Source organism: Topomyia yanbarensis, chromosome 3, assembly GCF_030247195.1.
Source record: "Topomyia yanbarensis strain Yona2022 chromosome 3, ASM3024719v1, whole genome shotgun sequence".
In the NCBI taxonomy this organism is placed as follows: Eukaryota; Metazoa; Arthropoda; class Insecta; order Diptera; family Culicidae; genus Topomyia; species Topomyia yanbarensis.
Window position 1 is genome coordinate 112,011,803 of NC_080672.1, and position 20,856 is coordinate 112,032,658.

General features: G+C 37.4%; 1 protein-coding gene across 1 annotated transcript in view; it reads right to left on the minus strand.

Moving 5' to 3' along the window:
• LOC131692410 (uncharacterized) overlaps positions 1–18,621 on the minus strand; it is a 320,838-nt gene extending 302,217 nt beyond the window's left edge. The window contains exon 1 of the mRNA XM_058979439.1: positions 18,136–18,621. The gene's annotated coding sequence lies outside the window, so the exon portion shown is untranslated. The remainder of the gene's footprint in view (positions 1–18,135) is intronic.
• Positions 18,622–20,856: the final 2,235 nt, after the last annotated feature.

A 20,856-nucleotide genomic window follows, 5' to 3' on the forward strand; every position in this document is an offset into this window, starting at 1 on the left:
ATGGGAAGAAAATCACTTTATAGACACATTCTGGTGCGGTTCGTTGTTGGTAATCTGCGACAGGAGAAACGCATGCCGAGAGTTCGATGATATCGGGAGCTAGCAACTTGGCAAACTGGTTCCCTTCGGGAATGAGAAAGTGAGTTTGGAAAGAAAAAAAAAATGGGGAAACATTGCCGACAGGGACAAACCCTGCAGCATCTCAGCGGCAAAATGATGCACTTTCTGCTGCGTGTGCTATCAATTGACTTTTCTCATTTTTTCTGTCGAACAGATTCCTGGTGGCTGTGGGATGGTACAAGTTGGCACACTTTTTGACGCTTGGGCAGCACAGTTGTAATTATCGGCATTTATTCTCCGTTTATCTAGTTTTGAGGACGGCGAAATGATGATACTATGGCAATGATTGCAATATTGCTAATCGAAGTAGCCATGGACAGTATGTATGCATAGATGGTCTGAAGATTAGTTTACGAGTACTAATCGGTAAAGAGTTAATTAACTGATCGTTTGCATTCACCGATTGGTAAAACTTTCTCTACCGAATGCTTTAATAGATTATACTTAGAAAACATTTAACAATATATACATTTATATTTCGGCAAAAAAGCGAGTGTACAGCGATCCCGATTTTGTCAGCCCAAACTGCATGTGTGTAGACTGGTTTACTCAGAGATGTCTTCATGTTAAACCATTGCATTACGTGCCTGAGCCAGAGGGAGGACTAGAGGGCTAAAACCCCACTACACCCAATTTTTTTTCTGGAAGCAAAATTTAAGAAAAAATGTGTTTTTCGGTGACTCTTATCATATTTGTATCTTGTTTGGTTTGAACAAATTTATGAAAGTGGGGACGGGCATAGCGTATTGGTAAATCGATTGTCTTGTACGCAACTCACCTAGGTTCGATATCCAACCTCGCACATAGGGTTAGAGATTTTCCAAAAAGAGATTTCTCTAACTCGAAAAGAGGCGAATGGCCCTAAGGTTATAACATCTATAGTCGAAATACGAAAAAAAAATAATGAGAGTGTGTTGAGGAAGATTGCTATTTCGATCCACCAAAGACATATTGGGACACTGTTAGTAACATCACTGCATTTTATTAAAATGTTTGATACAATTTCTCCATTTCTAGAGACAAAAATGAGCCACCGAAAGAAACAGTCGCAAGGATAGAACATGCTTCGCAAAATCCGTTTCAAACATATTTGAATATAAAAATCGGAAATAAGCTTCAAGCATAACAATCGGACAGAAATCCTTCAGCATAACAATCGCTTAAAAAATTCTCACCCGTAAAACTCGGCAATGAACCTCCAGTATAAAAGTCGTTTGAAAATAAATAAATCACTCATAGGAGCATCCGTGTATCTTGATGTTCATGATTAAAAATCGTCTAACAAAAACTACTTTGTAAGAAACGGATGTATTTCTTTCCAGTTTTATTTTGCTGAAGGTTTTTTTACCCGACTCTTTCAAAAAAGTAATTGTAAAGTAAAAATTGCGTGAATAAATGGCATGAAACTGAAAAATACAGTGTTTTGTAAAATGCTTATTAATCACGAAATAGCAGAAAGTGGCAGCAATTTTACTCTTGATTCACTTACTGCGACACTGATTTTTCAAATGATATTGAAAGTTGAGGTGAGAATTAGTGAGAACATAAATAAATATCTCTTTATAATACCAAAATATTTGGAAAATATTGTACAACATACTCAGCTCGATTATAACTGTCATATTTATTGAAATATGTGGTTAATTTCTATTTTTGAATATACATACCAATAGATTTAGCAGATACTTTAGGACTAGCCGATAGATAATACTGGTTCTTAGATAAATGAAAGTAAATGTGTTGATTTTTTTGACGGGAATTCATCGCTTTTGTTTTTTTCTAATTCTGACGACTCATAGTAATTGTAAATGAAATAAATAAATCAAACAAGGCTTACAAATTGTGTAGTAGCTATCCAGGAAACCAGTCATGTTGGATTAGAAGCTATTGCACGAGTTTTCGCTTTTGGCCAGCTTTTTGGGTCAAATATTGGCTTTTCAATAAAACTGTATGTTATACGACACTTTCTATTATATTTCAGTCTCAATACCCCGATATTTTGACTTCGACGCCTACTCTATATTCAAAAGCATAGTTATTTTCGAAATTCTGGCCGAAGCGATTGTTGCTTGCATTGATGAGAGACACAAGAAAAAGATTCACAGGTGGAACTAAAATTTTCCAACCAAAACATAACTCGTATTATTTACTATAATTCTTCTGTACATACTATTGAGCTAAACCTAACGATTATTTCACAAAAATGATTAGTTAGTGGGAATCGAGTATTGATACACGCTGTTAGGCGCCAGGCAAAACTGACTCAGATATCACTTCGTTAAAAGTTTGATAACTTCTTTTAACAAAGCCAGATTAAGTGTCAGTTTTCGACAAAGTTGAAGACAATTAAAATATTTTTCTTATTTTCGCTTACAGGGATAACATGATGCATGCAGTGCTACCTAGCGGCGAAAATGCGAACTAGTGTGTTTTCTCCATGTAAATTGTCAAAAAATCCCATACAAACTTCAGGAATGTTGGACCGGTAGCTAGGCTAGTCCGATTTGCTTCAAATGTGGTGCAAGTGGGACTACGAATAGACTCAGGGGTGGCCCGATAGGGGTCAGCTACTAAAATGTTATAACTGGTTGAATCTATAAATCGAAAAGTTGGGATTATTGTTTTTATTTCATGTTTTCAGTATGTAACAGTCTTTCGTTTTATTTTATTACATTATCCGTAGGGCTTTGATGCGTTAGGTGCAACAACTTCAATTGAAACTGTTTCTCAAATTGTGTTAAAATGAACCTGTAGTCAAATAAACCACGGTGTTCCAAAAACCGTTATTAACAAAAGATGACCATAAATTTGTCATACGGCATTCTAAAGATACAGTATCCAAGCATCTTCTCAGTGAATTTCAAAATGATCCATCGAGAGATTCAAGAGAAATTGCGATTTGAAGTTTTATGACACGTTTCATATGGCTACCAGCAAACACCCACAGGTTTGGTCCTATCTCTATAGACAAAAAATATTTGTCTACTTATTTAGTACATGGCATTCGAAAGATATAGTAATCAAGTATATCCCCTGCAAGTTTGAAAATATTTCATTGACGGAATCGAAATTTATAACGGTTTGGATGTGGTATTCGGTCATAGATGGGATTTCTACCAGACTTCAAGCGTGAATCCATGTTTGTTCATTGACTATTTAGCTCGTTTATACGAGTCGCGGTTTTTAAAAGGAAAACCTTACCATTTAATTACATAAATATAATGTACAAAAGGTGTTATTTATATGGTGCACTGAAAAAATATGAAAATAGGGTTGTCTACCAAACGTAAAGTATAATGTGCAAATTAAAAAAAATGGATGAAAGTTGGAATGTTTACTTCAAAAGGCCATATCTCAATGGTTTGTTGACCGATTCTAATTGTTTTTGCCTTTCTCATATAAAGAAAGGCTATGCAATCACTGTAAAAATCGACTTTTTAACGGAGGCCCGGAGGGCCGAGTGTCATACACCATTCGATTCAGTTCGTCGAGATCGGCAAATGTCTGTGTGTGTCTATGTGTGTGTGTGTCATTTAAACTCACACAATTTTCTCAGAGATGGCTGAACCGATTTTCGCAAACTTAGTTTCATATGAAAGGTATATCGCTCCCATAAGCTGCTATTGAATTTTTAGTTGATCCGACTTCCGGTTCCGGAGTTACGGGTTGAAGAGTGCGGTCACACAGCAAATTCCCATATAAACTGGTACCACCATGATGTTCAAATGATGTAAAACATATTAAAATTGATGTAACATTACTCTAGTTTGCGGGTCTGTATCACTAATGATCAATCAAAGCAGCTTTGACCACATTGGCCACCTATGACAGTTCATGACGCCCCCGGGGAACCCGCCAAGTTCCTAAGCTTATATCACACCCATTCCCCAACGAATTCTCTACCGATTTTTACTAACTTGATTTCAAATGAAAGATACAGTAATACCATTGACTGCTGCTGAATTTCATTCGGTTCTGACTCTTGCTTCCGGAGTTACAGGGGTGTTAGTAGGGATACACTGGAATTTCCCATATAAATCGGTACAATCGTAATACCTCAGAGGCTAAAAACTATTGAAATGGTCACCAAATTACTTCTAATCGCAGATCTAGATCACTGATTGCCAATCAAACATTCTTTGAATATATTGTCCACTATCGACGATTCCGGAAGTCCGGAATTCCGGGCATATTCCACAAATAAAGTCACATCGGTTCTTCGGTGATGACTGAACCGATTTTCTCAAACCAAGTCTCAAATGGAAGGCAAAATATGCAGCTGAGTATTGCATCAGAGCCCCTCCGCCCCCCCCCCCCGCCTTTCCTTTACATCTCCCTCCTTCATCACTACCGTCCCCTTGAACCACCATCACGCCCGCATTTCCTTCATCCACCCCGTATACCAAAATAAGATGAAGGATTTCTGACGCATCCTCCACTCCCACTCTACTAACCCCCCATTCCCTCCACTTTTAAACCCATTCCACCAACATTTCAAAATATAATCACATGAAGATAACATTGAACTCATGCTGATTAAGCTAATTAAATACTATTCTTTTGTCTTTCTCATATAGAAAGATTACGCAATTGCTCCAAAAACCGATTTGCTAACCGAGGCCCGGAGGGCCGAGTCTCGTATAACATTCGACTCAGTTCGCAGAATCGAGATCGAGATCGCAAAATATCTGTGTGTATGTATGTGTGTATGTATGTATGTATGTATGTATGTATGTATGTATGTATGTATGTATGTATGTATGTATGTATGTATGTATGTATGTGTGTATGTGCGGATTTGTTAACAAAATGTCCACATCGGTTTTTTGGAGATGGCTGAACCGATTTTTACAAACTAAGATTCAAATGAAAGGTATACTATTCCCATAGGTTGCTATTGAATTTGATTTTCAACCGACATCTTGTTCCGGATTACGAGTTGAAGAGTATGGTTACAAAACAAAATTTGTTGATTTGTCCACATCGGTTTCTCGGAATTTTCTGAACCGATTTTGACAAACTTGATTTTAAATGGAAGGTCCATCAGCTGCTGTTGAATTTTGTGTGGATCCGAGTTCTGGTTCCTGAATTACAGGGTGATACGTACGATCACGCAGCAAATCTTGATTCTAACGAATTCTGCGATGAATGTAAAAAGGTGAAATTTTTGCCTTTCTCAATAGAAAGGTATTGCAATTGCTCCGAAAACCGACTTTTTAACGGAGGCCCGGAGGGTCGAGTGACATATACCATTCGATTCAGTTCGTCGAGTTCGGCAAATGTCTGTGTGTATGTATGTATGTGTGTATGTGCGTATGCGTGTGTATGTTACCAAAAATGTCACTCATTCTTCTCAGAGATGGCTGAACCGATTTTGACAAACTTAGTCTCAAATAAAAGGTGCAACGTTTCCATAGGCTGCTATTGAATTTCTAATGGATCCGACTTCCGGTTCCGGAATTACAGGGTGATGAGTACGAACACGCAGAAAATGTCGATTTTAATAAATTCTGCAATGAATGCATAGAGGTGAAATTTTTTCAAAAATATGACCACAACTGCTTCGATTTGTAGTATTAGGTCACTAACATCCATTCAAAGTCTATTTGGCCACATTGGCCACCACCATCGGTTCCGGAAGCCCCGGCGGAAGTATCTAAATTCAGAATAACAGTCACATCGGTTTCTCGGAGATGGCTAGACCGATTCGACTAAACTTGGCCTCAAATGAAAAGTATTGCGTCCCCGTAAATGGCTATTTAATTTCATCCCGATCCGACTTCCGGTTCCGGAGTTATAGGTTGTGGCGTGCGATCACATAGCAAATTGTGATTCAAACCGATACTCCGATGAAAGCAAAAAAGGTAAAAATTTCGCTAAAATGTCTCTCAAACAACTTAAATTTGCTGTTCTAGGTCACCGACGGCCAACCAAACTTTCGTTCACTACATTGACCACCATAGACGGTTCCGGAAGTGCTCGGGAAAAGCGGCCATCTTTCGAAATTTGCGAACTCACATCAGTTTCCCGGAAATGGTTGGGCCGATTTTCACAAACTTAGTTCCAAATGATAGCTATAATATCCCCAAAGATGTTTATAAAATTTCGTACGTATCGCTTATATGGGGCCGGAAATATAGACTAAATCGTCCGGTCACATATGAAATTCCCATATAACCCGGAGCTCAAATTTTTTTTTTCAAAGGTCCCCCATGAAATTTCAGAAATCGAATTCGTATTTTTGATGCCAAACATCTTTAAAATGCATGAAACGTCGAGATTTTATGTTATCCCGAAAAAAATTTTTTTTGTAAAAATCGACTTTTTGGGACTGCCGATTTCGCACCTTTTTTCAGTTCAATATTACCGTGGCTGTTTTTTCTTCTTCAAAATTTTAGAACTCGAATTGATTTATTTTCCTGTAAATAGTTGTCATGTGATGTACAATAATAAAATGTAATATATGCATTTAAAAGCTTTTAATGAATATAAACAACGCACACATTCTCGTGATTCATGATTGAGAAAGGCACAATTGCACCGCTAGGTGGATTAAAATAGGTTTTTCATTCTAATTATTGCAATTTTTGGTTGGGTTATTGTGATTGTTCCCTAGACATGTTTTGTTTTAGTTATGATTCTTGTTCATCCTTTGGGAATGCACCGGTTTGTAGTATACCAATTAAACGATGTTCATGATTTCAGAAGCTTAGTCGCGATTTCCATAATTTCTCATTAGGTTACTGTGATATTTTAGTCATGAGTGTACAATAGGGCACAGCAAAATATTTTTTTTTTTAATTCTCAAAGGCCCCGCCTCTTAGAATGTGACAAATGTGAAAGTAAGCTCAGATGCCAAATTTCACATCATTCTAGACCCCCGCCCACTTCGCTTGAAATTTTTAAAAATTGGTTTCATAGGATAATATGGAGGGAAAATATATTAAATGCTAAAACTTTTGAAGTTGCACTCAGAAAATTACAATTCATACCTTTTTTAGTAATTCAACGGCGATATTTTTATTTTTCGAAAAATACGGGAAAGTGGGCTACTGGGTAATTTTGTCCCTAAAATCCCTTAGTTTTCATAATTTTTCAGCTCCGTGATGCAAATCATACACGGAGCCTTTTTGACCTTTGTCTGAATACGAGAAGTTGGCCTTTTGTCATTCATATTAAATTTCATCATTTTCTCATGCATATATCTGTATTATTCTTCAATTAATTTTCATAAAATTTAACTTGCTGAACGTGAAAAACTCTTAGGAATAAGCCAAAAATAGATTCGTTACCGGTAAAATTCAGAAACATTTTTGCCTTTCTCATATAGAAAGGTTATGCAATCACTCTGAAAAATGTTAACCTAATCCCGGCCCGGAGGGCCGAGTGTCATATCCCATTCGACTCAGTTCGTCGAGATCGGAAAAAGTCTGTATGTGTGTGTATGTGTGTATGTATGTGTGTGTATGTGTGTGTGTGTATGTATGAGCGTATGTGTCAAATAATGTCACTCATTTTTCTCAGAGATGGCTGGACCGATTTGCCCAAACTTAGTCTCAAATGAAAGGTGCAACCTTCCCATCGGCTGCTATTGAATTTTGGATCGATCGGAATTCTGGTTCCGGAATTACGGGTTTAAGAGTGCGGCCACACAGAAATTTCTCATCTAATCTATAGGAAAAATTAAAAATAGAATTTTTATTTTTGATGCTAAATGTCTTCAAGGTGCATGAAACGTCGAGCTTTGATGCAAACTCGAAAAAAAATTTGACGACTATTCACTTTTTTGGATTTTGGCACATTTTTGCCTTTCTCATATAGAAAGGTTATGCAATCACTCTGAAAAACGTCAACCTAATCCCGGCCAAATTTTTTTTTTGACTCTGAAAAGGTTTCTGGATTTTAACAGGGGCGTAGTTGATGGTTTAAGGAGAGGGGTTACACCCGCCCCCCTCTACCGTTCACTCCCCTCTCTTAAAAATCTCCTTAAATCACCCCTCAGCCCTCATACCCCTCCCCATCAACCCCATCATCTTTAAACCATCACTATATCACAAAGCAAACCAATTTGAGCTGGGGAGTCGTTCGTTCATGGAACTTTCGCTCACCTCACATACCCACCCCCGCATGACAAAATGAGTTAGCAAGCAGATAACATTGATCTTATACTGATTAGGCTAATGAAGCACGATATTTTTTGTTTCAAGTGTTTCACCGTCGACACGTAGCTCATCAAGTTCGTGGCTGGCAAGCTATTGTGTATAAATGCAAAGTGTACTAAGAATGTAATGGACATTTCCACAACTATGTTGAACATAAAAAGCCTCCGTGCTATAGTTTAGAGAAATGAGAAAGGCACAATTGCACCGCTAGGTGGATTAAAACAGGTTTTTTTACATTAACTCTACAAATTACTTTTTTATCATTAAATGTCCTAATACTTCAACTTCCCATATTTTTCAGAAAATCAACTTTTCTCATGTGATCCCTAAGCGTACATTACATTAAAAGTAATAAATTAAATAAGAATTTTTTGTTAAATGGAGTTAATATGTGCAATTTAATGATAAAAATGTGAAATCGAGACTAAATGTAAGAAAATTCGACGTTCAACAAGGCACAGTTCAGGGATGGGCGTAGCGTAGTTGGTAAATCGATTGCCTTATACGCGGCGCACCTTGGTTCGAGTCCCGACCCCGCATGTAGTGTTTGAAATTTTTCATAAGGCGAAGAGGCGAATGACCTTAAGGTTAAAACCTCTATAATCGAAATAAAATCACGAAAAAAGGTACAGTTTATTAAAATTGAGTGAAGAATAATAGAGATACAGTGAAGACCCGTTTTCATCAGCCCCGTGGTGAATTTTAGGCTGATAAAACAGGGACATTGATAAAATCGGACATAATTTTTTTTCTTTTTAAGGAACAGAAGCTCTTAAAATATTCGTCTTTAGTCCATAGATAGAACCTCATCACCTTTCCTGATTACTTAGCTTAAACTCCCCTTAAGGGAGCCTGACAGCGCAAAATTTAAATAACATAAGAATTTTTTTTCTACATTTTCGGATCTCTAAGATAAGAAAAATATGCTCAAAAAATGATGTACTCGAATTTAACTTGGTCCGTCTGCTGGAGCCCATCAAACATCCAACTATCAATTTTCATATAAAGCTGATAAAATCGGGTCAAAAAGCTAATAAAATCGAGGCTGATAAAATCGGGTGCTGATAAACTCGGGTCATCACTGTATATGCACGAGAAAATAATAAAATTTAATAGGAATGACAAAAAGCCCTATAACCCCAACTTCTCGTATTCGGACAAAGGTCAAAAAGGTTCCGTTAGATTTCTGAGATTTTTTCACATTAGAAAAACTGGAAAATGTGTTCGATTTGCCTCGCGGAGTAGAAAAATTATTAAAAATAGGGGATTTTTGGGACAAAATGACCAAAATAGGGGATTTTTGGGACAAAATTCCTGTACCTTTCGAGAGAAAAAAATATCTCCATTCAAATACTAAGAAGTGTGAATTGTAATTTGCTGAGAGTTACTTCAAAAGTTACAGCATTTAATAAATTTGTCCTCCATATTATCCCATAGGACCAATTTCAAAAAAATTCAAGCAAGGTGGGCGGGGAATTGTCTAGTAGAATTGTCCAAATGATATGAAATTTGTAATCTGAGCTTACTTTGACATTTGTCACAATATGGTGAAGGGGGTGGGGGGGGTGGTGTATCTTTGAGAATTGAAAAAAATGCAATGCCCTAGTGTACAATCATATTTTTCCTCCTGAGTAACCGATTTATGTTCATGATTTCAGTATGTTAGTCACGACATTCGTAATTTATATTCACGTTTACGTGATATTCCCGAGTTTAATGTTGGATTTTTCTGGCAGTGTGGTGTGACTTATGTTCATGATTTCAGGATCTCAGTTAAAATTTCCGCAATTAATATTCACGTTATCGTGATATTTTAGTCACAGATAGAGTGATTTGTGTTCATGATTTCAAGATCATAGTCATGAGATTTGATATTTTAGTCACGAGTAGTGTAATTTCTGTTGATGATTTCAGGATCTTAGTCACGATTTTCGGAATTTACATGCTCGTTATCATGATATTCCATTCTTGACTTCTCTTTCAAATTTTACATTTTTCATGTTCATGTTTAATTACCATCGGAGTTTTTACTCGGAGGATTGCGACATTTCGCTCATAATAGCGTAACTGAGTCACGGTTTCTTCTTTTGTGAACTACATCACGAACACGATTTGCGGCTCTATAATATACATTTCCGGTGATCAGCGCAGTTTTCGTTTTCTATTCAGACGCAGTTTTCGTTTTCTATTCAGACATCACATTGAACCTTAAAAAATGAAAAACGACGTTCGAGGTCCTTTTAGTTTTATATCTGCGGCTCGCATCTATTACCGTTCGCTAGAAGCTGATTATACTCATTTGATATTCGATGGAATAAAAACAAATTGTGTGAAATAGTTCACGTGAAACTTTCAAAACTATCTGTAGAGTTGTATAAAAATTTAAAAAGATTACGCATGCCTTCTGAACATCACAAGAATTCAAGATATATCGTGAATCATGTACGATTCCATGAATAATATTTTATGATTTTGTGAACTTTTTCACGATCACGAATGATCAGTAGTGAAAATTATACCAGGAATCATCAACCAGCTCACGAACACATAAGCAATATTTTATGATTTCGTATACTATTTCACGGACGAACATGGTCAGATGTGACTATTATTCTAGGAATCAGGAATCAGTTCACGTTTCCGTAATTAAGATTTAATAACTTTGTGAAGTCTTTCACGAGCACGAATACTAGATCGCTAGGAATTTTGAATCAGTTCACGTATACATGAATAATATTATTCGATTTTATGAACTATTGAACGAGCTCGAATGGTAAGTCGTCACTATTATACTGGGCATCATAAACTAGTTCACGCATACATGAAAATTATTTCATGGTTTTGTGAACTATTTCATGAACATGAATGGTAAGTTGCGACTAATTCGTTAGAAATTATAAATCAGTTCATGTATACATGAATAATATTTTATGACTTTGTGAGCTATTTATGAGCACTGTTATTGAATCGTGACTAATGTATTAGGAACCATGAACTAGTTCACGATGATTGAAAGGATTCATGAATAATATTCCGGGTTTCGCGAACTAGTTAACGAGAAAATGTTTATATCTTGTTAACTATTTTACTACCATGAAAACCAGATCATATGTAAGATGTAAAAAATCTTCAATCAGTTCACATCAAATAGTCTGAATAATGTTCCAAAAGCTCTGAATAAAATCACGATTCAACCTTTGGTTTTAGGAATAGTGCTCATAAAATTGTGAACTAGTTCACGTACAGAAAATCGATTTGATAATGGTACAGAAGTTCACAAAACAACAAAAAATAAAGGCGTTACTGATTGGAAATGGAAAATTGTGTTGTGGTCCTGTTTTCACAACGCTAAAACGTTCCAGAATTCATAGCACTTTATTCACGATTTTGGGTACGACTTTTTTCGTGTATGTGCAACGACGGTACTGCTCAAAAGCCAGTCGTCACATGTTACTGCTCGAAAGCCAGTAGTCACATGTTCGAGCCCAGATCAAGGAGGATTCTCAGTATCAGTAGAATCGTATAACTAGCCACGCAATATCCTATACACTAAAAATCGGCTGGCGAAGTAAGTTAACGCAAAGGGCAAAAATTACGCAAAAGGATTTCAGTGCCAAGGTTTTACACATAATTCACAAGCCCTGGGCTTAGTGATCAATTAACCTGAGAGATCGAAACTTTTCTATATGAGAAAAATAATATTAAAAAATCCACTCTTTATGTTTAATAGCTGTATTAGTGACATGCTCGATAAGCAAATAATGCTAAAGAAAGAATCCTCCTTTTATTCCAAGGTCACTTTCGCCTCGATATATCCACAGAATGAATACAAAGACTTGAAGATTTAATTAATGTATCCCTAGCAAAGAAAATGGATTTTCTAGACGTCACAAGAGTTCGTCCCACTTCTATTTAGTGAAAGAGTCGCCCATACACTTTCATATTTAAATTTTGTTTCACACTCAACCCGCCCCGGATTATCTAATTTATCCGTAAACTATACTTAATTTCTAACAGAACCACATTTTCGGCACTTTTACACATTCCTTTGCTAGTCCGGATCTAAGTACTTGATTGCGGCCGACTACATTAATTTTCATCGTTTAGTCACGAACCGTCTCTTAGTTTGACCATTTTACGCTCATCTTTGAATGTCTTTCGCATCCAGCGCCCTCACTTGACTAGACACTTTATGCCGCCGCAGCAAGTCAATGTGTTTCTTTTAAACAACACAAGCATTATCTCAGGTTTTCAACGAGTGGAACTTAAGTAATTTTTTTCATAGCTCAATTTTTCTTCGCTTTCTTACCGTGCGGTGTTCACTTCGCCAGAGTTTCATTTCTCATTCTTCATTTGGTGAATGATCTCGTTTTGTCGCCACCCGCGATCACCAGGGCTTTAAGTGCAGGTTTGTTATTAAAAAAAACGAGTGGAAACACAAAATTAGAGGTGATAAGTCAACCGCAAATTGCTCGGTTTTAGATTTCAAGCTAAAATTTAGGTCAGTCTAGTCAATGTGCAGTCATTTATTTTTTCGATGACCCGCAAATATATAAACGTGATTTGATTATTTAGCAGGAAAAAAATGTAACTATTCTCATCAAAATAGGGTAAACTGAAATTAACTTTATGAGCGGTACACATCCGTATAAATTTCCAATCTTTCCAGCTCCACTCGAAATGTTTGTTTGTATTTTTTGTTGTTGTTCATCTCAAGCTAGATCGCGGTTGCTGCCATCGTTAATGGTAGCGAGTAAAACTTACAATCTGTCAGCAAAAATTATTGCTGATACAAGAGTGTCGAGTATCTTTTTGTGTACAGTGCTTCTGGTTTTCTCGCCGCAGTTGCCACCACCGTTGCGCCGGTCATCTGCAACAGTAATGAATAGTTTAGTCTAATTCAGTTGGGAATGAGTGACCGGAGTGCGCGGGAGATAGCAAGCGACGAACCTTTCTCTTTTGAGTGATGTTATGCCTTCTCGTTGAGCGGTCGCTGTCATTAGAAGGCCGAGTCTTGATTATGCTGGCTGAGGAAAGTAGGTTTCGGTCGACCCGTTGTCTACCAATCGTAGCTAATGAAGGTATGTTTTGCATCACTAATGGATCTTGCCAATAGTTAGTTCGGGCGAAATTGTACCACACATGTTGTCCCGCAAGGCATATGTTCGAAAGTACGACAGCGATTTTATGGAAGAATACACTAGTGGTAATGGACATGATCCTTTCTAAGCGTTACTGTTGTTGGTGATTCGCATCGTGGGTTATATCGGCAAAGGATTAAACTTCGACTTATGATGACAGAAATATAAAAAAAAATAAAAGCTGGTCTTATACAAGCACAAGTTCAATCCGAATAAACGATAGCAATTAAATATATTTACTAAAACGGGAATAATTCAACAAACTTTACAATGATTGAATGTAGGGCTGTATAAGAAGTTGGCACCACTTAGAAAGGCGCATTCAAATTTCACCGTACAAAACTAACTGTGACGAACACCACACCCACCTGACTAATCCTCTTGAAGTTGTGCTGCATTTGCATCAACCACGGTACTTTGCGATCATATCGTTATCAACGCAGTTTGTACATAAACATTACTCAACTTATGGAAACTAGAATAAGTACGGAAATAATCGTAAAACATAATCATACAAACCAATAAATACACGTTTCATATGAGTTATGATCAGCGAAAAGTGACGAGCAGCATAACGTTTCGTCTAAAAATTTCTACCGATAGCCTTTAGCTATAAAGGCGATCCCAATATATAGGTTTACAGGAACATTAGACGCGAAAGCAAATCACTTTACAGGTAGTTTAGGCAACCATTATGTTGGTTATAGGCAGTCATAACGAGCGCCAAGATGCGAGCCATGTATGTATATAGTTGGTGAACGGAGAAGGCCATCACAAAAGCTAATTTCAATTCCTACCTACGAAGAAAGGTATCCGTATAGGAAAAAAAAGCGTAATCGCTGGAACCATCCCAAAGGGATGCGGAGTGTATCGTCTTACTAAGAGAGGTCAGGTGAGGAATAAACCACTTTCTAATGATCTCCCGGGCAAAACAAATGTACCTCCCCGGTGGAGATTGCGCAGAAAATGAAAGGGGAACATACGCTGCATGCCAGCCGGCCGGGCACAAGTGAGCGTTTGGCAGGTTGGAGAATTAGCGGATGTATTTAAATAAACTAAAATTGCTTGATTGTGATTGCGAAATCATCGGGCAATTGAAATGAAAAATACTTGCGTTGTAAGAAAAGTAAAAGTGAGGAATTCTTGCATTCGTCTTTTTTGATTGCATATTTATCATTGATGAATATGAATCAGGCGAATTGGAAACAGTCTATGCACATGGAAAACCTATCTTGATGCATCTAATTGCACAATTGTTTTCCCGCAAGCTACTGATAAGTGATAATATTTAGAGAACTAATATTGTAGTACACATCCATCTTAACTAGCCACGGGATAGTGTTTTCAGATTTTTTTCCACTTTCTAATGCACGTTTATTATACAAAGCAAAACACACATTGCATGTTGGCTACACTTAAGACTTTTCATCAAAGAATCTGATGAATTGTCTTTAGTGTTATAAATAAATCTATCGCGAGAGTTTCGACAAATAACTACTGATGTGGAGTAATTTAGCGGTATGTATGAAGTAAATTGGCCGTACGACAAAAAACAACAATCAAATATGAATAAACAAAGTTCAAGCGCCCTGACTTTGACTTTTCTAAAAGATTTCAACTTCCACAGTATGCCATGGGGTTGTCTTCACGATGATAACCGATCTATCTTACTGCATATGATTCGCAACAATTTCAATATAACCATCATGAATACAGTGGAAATGACAGGAAGGCCTACTCCACCAGCACGGCTAAGCGCGTTAGATTTATCATTGTACTCGACATCGCTACATTGATTGTAAGGGTTACGCGTCCACTATATCCGGAACAATCCTACTCCGCAGTAAGCAGAGAATTTTCATATGATATTTATTAAAGATCGCGTAGCTTCAACGAGTTTTTGAGTATTGCTTGTTATAGGACGCTCGAAAATTAGCAAATTTTACGGGACAATGGAAGTTTAGGAATCTCAAAGATATAAACAAACTTTGGTTAAAGGGGATGAATGAAAGACATGACTTCCTTCGGGTGATATATCTGGTCATATCCAATCATTGTACGTTGAATACGCATCTCCAGCGTATTGAGGTTATGGAGGGAGATCTCTGCGCTTATGGTGACGGTTGTTGCGACATTAAACATGTTGTCTGGTCGTGCGCTAGCTCAAGATCTTCGTTAAATGAATCCCTTCGGCCTCGGTCCAGTCCGAGATGTGCTGGCTATCCTCGATCTCTCCTATATGTCTCTCATATTCATATTTTTAAACACGATAGATATCCAAATGTAGTTGCCTCTTCTTCTTTGATTGACATCCTAACAGCTAATTGGAAATCTGATCCTAAGTGGATCCAAGGAGGCCAGTCGGCGATCTGGATCATGTTGTCCTGACAATGATCGTCCACTTGCCGAAAAGCTGCAAGTTTAATTTCTTTTTTTCATCATTGTTGTTTGCACTCTCCTCACTTTCCCTGATACGGTCTTTGCCACTGAGGTTTGAATCAATCCCTCCTGTCTGTCTTTTGTCTTCTCTGTAAAATGTCTACTAGTGTATCGTCTTATTTCAGTTTTAAATCCAATAATTGTTTTTGTTCAAGCATACAAATTGTATATCTAGTCTTTAAAAATATTTCAAACTGCATCCTTTAGCCTGAATAAAATTGCAAATATTTTTGTATATCGATCTGAACTCCTTGCTTTAAGATGTAGTTGTGTCAGAATTTCCCAAGTACAAATATAAAAAAATAATCCCAAATTACGAACAAATCCAAGCTATGATTCAATGTTTGGTTACGTTCAATATAACATTGTGGAAATGTCTATTACATTCTTATTACACTTGATAAGCATATATACATCTGCCACGAACCTGATAAGCAACATGACACTGACACACTTGAAACAAAAAAAAATATTTATACAACTTAATCAGCGTGAGTTCAATCTTGTCTTCATGTTAACTTCACGGTAGAGAAGGAAAGGGATATTATTGGTGAAAGGGGGAGGATGCGTCAGGAATCATCTAACATATTTTAGTATACGAGGTGGATGAAGAGTATGCAGGTGGGAGGTTGGTCTGAGATGGTGGGGGTGAGAGAGGGGGTGGGGGTCGAGAGGTAGAAGGTGGAGGGGTAGATGGAGGGTACAACACCGAACTTAATATTACACCATCCATTTAGAGCTAGGTTAGTAAAAAATTAGTTCAGTCATCACCGAAGTGACTTTAGATCTGGAATATGCCCGGAATCCGGGACTTCCGGAATTATCGATAGTGGATAATATATTCCAAAAATCTTTGATTCGCCATCAGTGATCTAGGCCTGCGAATCGAAGTAATTTGATGTTCATTTCAGTAGATTTTGAACTATCACGATTGTGCCAGTTTATATGAGAGATTCTTATGTGACCGCAATAACCAACCTGTAACTCCGGAACCAAAAGTCAGAACTGGATGAAATGTAATAACAGTCAATAGTAGTATTATATCTTTCATTTGAAATCTAGTTTGTAAAAATAGGTCAAGAGTTTGCTGGAAAATAGGTGTGGCAACAGCTCGAGAACTTAGCGAGTAACCAGGGGGCCTCAAGATCCGTTATAGTTGGCCAATGTGATCAAAACTACTTTAATTGGTCATTAGTGATCTATACCCGCAAATCCAGGTAATGTTGAACGTATTTGAATATGTATTACATCATTCGGACATCATAGGGTTACCAGTTTATATGGGAATTTGCTGTGAGACCACACTCTTCAACTCGTAACTTCGGAACCGGAAGCCCGATCAACTAAAAATTCAACAGCGTCTTATGGGAGCATTATACCGTTCATTTAAAAGTAAGTTTGTGGATATCGGTTCAGCCATCTCTGAGAAAATTGAGTGATTTTATTTGACACACACAGACATTTTGCGATCTCGACGAACTGAATGGAATGGGATATGACACTCGGCGCTCCGGCCCTCGGTTGGAAAATCGATTTTTTGAGTGATTGTATAGCTTTTCTTTGTACGAGAAAGGCAAAAATCAAAGCCGGGAGTAAATTGTTCAGAGAACGAACAATGTAATACAAAAGGTAGGCTCCGAGATCTCTGCAAGAAATGTGCCATAGTGCCTAGTAAAACAATGCGGTGCGAAAAAGCACAAACATCCTCCTCACGAAGTAATGCTTTGAGACAGTCCGGTGGAAAAAAGAAGGAATGAGAGTGAGGACAGTTTTTGTGGTTAGGCATGAAATTGCCAACGCACAACAGGTCAAGCTTTTAAAGCTATTTAAACATTAGAGCAATTATTCATACATCTATACATACAAAGGTGTCAATGAAAATTACCATCTTTCTTTATCCCACCAAACCATAATACCATTTGGATTTTTTAGATTAATTAAAAATCAAATTTCAAACGCGGTACCCCTTAATAATGGCCGATTAACCAAAAAAATGTTTTGTGGGATAATTAAAGATGACACCTTTCGCATTGAACATCCCTAGTTCTCAACACAAGCTTTGGTTTTAAATTGTGAAACCGCATTCCAATTTTCCATATTTCTCATCACCGGTTTTAGAGATCCCTAAATTCAGGTGATTTCGGTTTTTGTTCCACATCCCAAATTATTTTGTTAATTTGTTTTTCAGCGTAAATCAATTGAACAAATGCTGTTTTAAAAAACGCAATGAAATAATATTGTATTATAAACATAATTGCATGTATAGTAGTTACCTTCAATCTCTAAATCTGCCACAAACAGAATAAATCAGTATTGCTCTTGTCATTAGTGTATTGTGCCAGAAACGCCGACAAATGTTTACTCAGCTATATTATGTACAAATTACGGTAAATGGAAACAACACCAAACCGAAGGGCACTATGTTTACAAGTACTTGCCACACGCGGTAGCATACATTTTCTGCCAATCCATCAATATTGACTTTTCAATTGCCTCGCTTCCTCGTGAACAAACGGCAATATGTTGAGCATAGCACCTGATCACGAAGTTAACTAGGGCACTGATGATGCACAATATTCTCGAGCACCGCTTTGTCCAATCTAGATGCTCATTTCCAGTAGTTTTGATACGATTAAATTTCAAATTTAAATCGCACAGGCAAATCAGCGGGTGGCAGCCACACCCTTTCACTTTTTATGGAACTTCGCAGATCGTAATTCTCGTCGAAGCGCATCACTCAAAGATTGACACACTTTTCACTAATCAGCTGGAGATTTCATCGAATGACACGACACTTTATCTGCCGGAAGGAATGGTTTTCAAGGTCGCGTGTTCGATAGCAATCACCTCTCTCATAGCTGTTTCGCTTTCACTGATTTACATATGAAGAAGAATTTAATTACTTGCCACCAAAAATATGCAAATCCATACAATTTCCAGGTACCACCAACTTCCGTTCATACCTGACATTAGTTTTTATTATAGACGCAACGCAACACAACACTTGTTGATGTTTCGCTTTGCCGCACATTGCAGAATGAATGCACATAAATAATCACTGATCCAGTTCAAAATTCGCAATTAAACGATTCGCTTGACGTTCGCGCGCGCGTCTGCCAACCAACAAGTCCAACGGCTGGCTTTCCAAAGGTAGTCAAACGTTCAACACACCCCGAAAGCACGTGTGCGAATGAGGCTCTCAGAAAAATAACTATTTACTTTCCTTGACCAGGATTGAAGCAACGAACAGCGAGCTTCTTCCGGTACAGAGAAAGTCATCCGAAAGTACGTTCGTTCGCCGCGAAGGTCCAGCGACGACTACGCTGGCGATAGTAGGAGCATCGCGAGATCAACCAACCATGTGCGACGAAATACCGGTAAGCGAGAGACAGGCCGAAGAGCCAATTGCGACCTTCCTCGTCGCGGGCTCAGTTGTTTTGTTTTGATTCGCAGCTCACGCTGTTTTCAAAGATCAGTCCGCGGGCTGCGATAAAAATTGATCATCGGTATGTAGCTCACATCTCACACTCACTTCTCATTTGTTGATTTCCACTTAGGGTTACCAAATACCGCCCTGGGGAGATCTATATTGTGTGTTGGAAAAGATTAATTTTTGAGTGTAAATTCAAATTGTATTAACACATAAAAAATTGACAACAAAGCAACACTGCATGCTTAGTAGCCTACGCGAGATTTTCGAATAGGGCACGGCTCACAGAAAGCCATGGAATAGGGGAACCGTCAAAATTTCATGCTACCCAAAAGTGTTCGAATCTCCAAACCATATTCTATATTAGACAGGTATAATCATTTAAGTTTAGGAAGAGTGAAGACGAGTTTTCACTTTAAAAATAATGAGTTCATATCGAGTCGATGTAAAATATCAAGATAATGTTAGATTTGCGAACGAATAACCCACCGTGGTTAAAGCGGTAATAAACTATTAATCAATGTTGGATTCGGAATTATTTAAAAATTAAATAAAAACTTAAATTTAATGAACTCACTTGAAAGTATATTATTAATTTAAACTTCTTTCTCCCAGCGATATTACACTCGCATGTAGTTTTCCTTACAGGACATTCCATGTGAAGATTCCCTCTCGAACAATATGACGCTGACATGACCCAAAAAATTATATCTGGTTCATATAGGGTACAAAGAACGAACCCCCTCCCGGACATGATCAAACGTGTTGAAAAAATTCTTAAAGACTGCAAACCCATCTTGAGAGAGCATCTAGATCGTCTCAAAGTTTCAAACCCCATCTTACCCCGAATAAAGGGATTCCCAAAAATTCACAAACCAGGAAATTAAATCAGGGAAATTATTTCCTCAATAGGTGCCCCAACCCAAAAAATTGCACAATGGCTGGTACAAGAATTTCAAAATGTGCCAAAAAGTTTTCCAGTCGATCTGTCACCAATACACAAGAATTCACTCTCAAACTTCAGAACTCAGGTGAAATCAAAGACGATGAGATTATGGTCTCCTTTGACGAAAGCGCACTATTCCCAAGTGTCCCTGTAAAAGATTCATTGTTTATCTTGCAACAATTGTAGCCGAAATCAATTACAATCGATTGGTATATATATAAAAGTGTAGGCCATCACTTTGAATTTGACCTTATTTGCCTACTTCAAATTTCCGTACTTCTACGTATTTTGTCTATTTTTTGAGAAAATATAAAAATGTGTTCTTTCAAAAATTGTAGCCGCCATCAATTACAATCGATTGGTGTATAAAAAAGTATAAATCATCCCTTAGAATTCGACGTTATTTGCCCACTAAAAGAAATTTCTGTACTTGTACGTATTTTTGGCTATTTTTTGAGAAAATATAAAAAATTGTTCTTTCAGAAATTGTAGCCAAAATCAATTACAATCGATTAGTGTATAAATTGCATAGGTGATAGCAAATACAAATATGTTACTACGGAATGCTCTGATGATTTTTCGAGGACTCGTTTTAAGCTACCCTGTACCTGGAAAGGT